Below are 4,088 nucleotides of genomic sequence, written 5' to 3'. Positions count from 1 at the left end.
AAGACATTTTTACATACATTGATTACCTTTATCCTCATGGCAATCTTTCAAGATAGTGAAAGAGAGAAAGAAAGAAAGAAAGAAAGAAAGAAAGAAAGAAAGAAAGAAAGAGAAAGAAAAAGAGAAAGAAAGAAAAGAGAGAAAGAAAGGAGGAAGGAAGGAAAAAAGGGAGGAAGGAAGAAATAGATAGTAAAATGCTAAGCTAAAAGAGACTTTAGAAATCACCAAATCCAACTCTTTTATTTCAGACATAATGCAAATTAAAAAGGTAAAGTAATGTTTAAGATCACACAGCAAGCCAGATCTAGAATCTAAGTCTCCTGTCTATTGGCATAGAACCCCTTCCAAGAGACCAGGCTGATTCTGTTGGACAGATGAGAAAAATGAGACTCAAAGAATTTAACCAAGGCCATATAACAAGTGCTTGATGGAGACCAGAGTCAAACCCAGGTCTTTCTGATTCTAAATCCAGTGTCCTCTCTACATGTTAGACCATGTTGCCTAAAGGAAATTGCTCCCCACCCCCAATTTAGAAAAAATTTCAATTCACTGAAGGAGAATTTACTGACTCTTTGGCAACATTAGTGAAGAAATCCAAAATATTCTTCCTAAAATAGACTTGCCTAGAGTAATTTTATAAGAGTTTCTAAGGACCGTGACCTGTACTCCTCCATAATCAGAAGCCTAGTTTGAAGGTAGGTAAGTTCAGAAACTCAGACTTCTTTGAGGTAATGATGCAATCAGCTAGAAAGTAGTCATGTCCTCTGTGTGTTGGCCATGTGTTTGTCTCCATGAAATGGAAAGCAAATGTCACTGTCATATTCAAAACCACCATTGAAATAAAACATGATGCTAAGGGAAGAGATTAGCATTTCTCTCTGCCTGATTTGATGCTCTGCTAGAGTAACAGTCCCCTCCCTAAACAGTGCAGTTGCCTCAAAATTGAGCCAGTAGTCATTCATGAGTTCACACACCATCTGTTTCCCCTCACGCATGAGAGCTCAGCTGTGTCTGGCCCGCTCAGACAAAGAAGGGATAGGAGAATGCCAGATGCTGGGTGCAGACCAAAGAGCTTTACCACTCAACCCTTAAGGTTATAAAACTGGCTATTTGGTTCAATTAATTTCTAATCAATAAACATTTATGAAGTGCCTACTATGTGCAAGGAACTGAGCTGGGTGCTGGGGGTACAAAGACAAAAATGAAAATTGTCCCCAACCTTAAATAACTTACATTCTACTAAGTGGTTTGCCCCCATCATTCCTGTTCAGTAAGTGGACTGAGAGAAGCTCCTTCGTTATTCCAATTCCCCATCTTTACCTCACCCGCCAAAAAAGCATCCACCAGTCTGCTCACTCATTATTTCCCAATTTCAATGAACATCCTACCCTAGTTAATGGCATATACTGCCACTTTCATTCAAGGTCAGCTTAAACAAAAGAGTCAGTGTTCTGTAGTCCTGTGGCCTAGAATGGCACAACAGGCATTCATCCAACCTATTTTGTGGAAGTTAATACAACCCTTCTCATTTACCAGTACTAATGGTGACAAGAATTTATAGTCCTAAAGTTCATTCATCAGTTTAGGGCTATACTATCCTAGGAGCTAATGTTAGTGGCTGAGTCAAGAGATGTGTTGGCCCTACCCATGACCACATGGTTACATTGGTGGTGGCAGGGGATTGACTTACAAGGCACTGGCAATAATCAAAAAAGAGTGAAGCTTTAGGGAGTCAAGTTGAGTTAGACAAACAACGAATTCTCTGAAAATCCCTGTATTTTGGCTTCCTAATCCATCAACTTCTGCAACTCTAATTATGAACCAATTTGTCCATTCATTTGAGTCCCTTGGATGGTGATGCTCCACAGACGCTTTAGAAACCAAACCAGACTAGTTTTTTCATTTAGACTTTCTGTCCTCCCAACTCAGTCCCACTTCCTCAGTCCAGGTAAGGAACATGCTCTTCCCTGACCTTGCCCACCATGGAGCTTTCCTAATCACTGGCAATCAGGAAGATCATACCATACACAATATCAAGAAAACCTTATTGATCCTTTCTCCCCACTATAAAATAGTAGAGTGAAGTCAGATGCATACAACAGTCTGCCTTCCTAAGTACTATTGATGTTCAGAGACTTCTGATCATCTGATACTCAGAGACCCATTAACCCAGCTGGATTGGGTGCCACCAAACTCAGCACTTTAAAGATGTAGAAATAACTCTAAATTCACCCTCTAGGGACCACTAACATCTTCTCAAATTGAAGGAATAGGACCATCATAAAGCCATTCAATGTAGATAAACAGATGGTAGTAGGAGCCTTGCCGTTCTCCAAACTGTGCCAGGCTTTTACTTGCTGGGCTCTTCATCTGCACTAAGTGAATAGACTTAGACAAGTAGCTACATCTGTAACCAGGCTATCCTCCAGCTATTTAATGGAGAAAGACTCTCCTGCTGCTGCACTTGAGTAACCTTGACAGTGTGCACATTTCAAACAAGCAGCATTTTTGCATCTCAGAAAACATAAGGAGTATTTTGATGCAACATCTCAAAGAAGAAGAGTTGGCCTCTTCTCAAAGCTCTTGGATTTTTTTCATGATGAATGGGAACGTTTATTCTTTGAGGCACTGCTCATTCTGAGTATATAATCCATTTCCTGAAGTGTGGGATGGCTGTGCATGGCATCCACAAAAATCCAACTTCCAACTACAGGACATATGCTCCCCAGGTGCTGATAAAGCTATTTCTATCTATCCTACTCTGTACTCATATTCTCCCCTTCATCCTATTTCAATACAAAGTTTTCAGACTGACCAACCTTCTTTCTCCCCCTTCAGCCATATCCCCATCTCAAAGTCCTATTTTTTTTTACTCATGTAACTCTTTAGGGATATTAATACCAGGTTAAGTTAATTTAGTTATCACTTTATGTGTATAATAATGAATTTGTATCCATTTTAAGATAAATCTACATTTCAAGATGGGACAGATCAGAGAATCCTAGTATCTAAGAAGTAAAAAGGTGAAGTTATTACACACTTTCTATGTGCCAGGCACTGTATTAAATGCTGGGGACACAAAGAAAGGCAAAAACCTGGGCCCCATTCTCAAGGAGCTTACATTCTAATAGGGGTGACTATGCAAATAACTAAGTATAAGACAAACAGGGACTATGTACAAGTATAAACAAGTGGAAAGAAATCTTAGAAGAAAGAGACTAGCAATAGGAGGAACCAGAAAAAGGCTCGAAAAGCACCTAATCTAACCCATACTTGAATAGGAATCCCATCTATAACAGCCCTGGTAAGTAATCAGTCAGCTTCTATTCACATCTCCAGTGATTTACCACCTTTATAGGCAGTTCATTCTATCTTTGCACAGCAAAAGTTGTTAGGGAGCTTTTCTCTTTGAGTTGATTCCCCTTGGTCTCTTCTGACTTTTAGAGCCAAATAGAATAAGTCTGAGCCCTCTTTGACCTAAAAATCCATCAGATATAACATTGATAATATAACCCATACTTCCTGTAAAGTTTCCTGTAATAATGCTCATAATAACTCCACTTTTTCAAATAAGCACACTTTCCATTTTAAGAAAACACAAGGAGCATCTTTGAGTTAACATTCCAAGTTCTTTCAAGCAATGCTCATGACTTGGTTTCAAGTCCCCTTACTAACCTGGTCATCTTCAATGAGTGCATTTTAGCTTGTCAATGTCCTTTATCAAATAATTTCAGTGGTTTTTAGGAGGAGAAGTTGGGATTTTAGGATAGTTGGGTTTTTCTCAATAGACTTCTCAAGAAACAAAAAAAAACCCATCCTTTATCATGATACTTACAGCTCAGGAAGGACCCTCATGGATTATCCTTGTGAGCTAGTTAGCATCGCTCTGATCCAGGACAACATACCATTCAATAACCTCAGATAGGCATTTTACTTATTTTATTAGTCATAAAGGGCATTAGCACATAGTAATGAGGCAGCTCTGTGGCACAGTGAATAGAGTACTGGACCTGGAGTCAGGAAGACCTGAGTTCAAATATATCCTCATACACTTACTAGATGTATGACCCTGAGAAGGTCACTTAACC

The sequence above is a fragment of the Vombatus ursinus genome, unplaced genomic scaffold (genome assembly GCF_900497805.2).
Source record: "Vombatus ursinus unplaced genomic scaffold, bare-nosed wombat genome assembly UNPS02014813.1, whole genome shotgun sequence".
Classification (NCBI taxonomy): Eukaryota; Metazoa; Chordata; class Mammalia; order Diprotodontia; family Vombatidae; genus Vombatus; species Vombatus ursinus.
Note: the sequence above shows the minus strand (reverse complement) of the source record.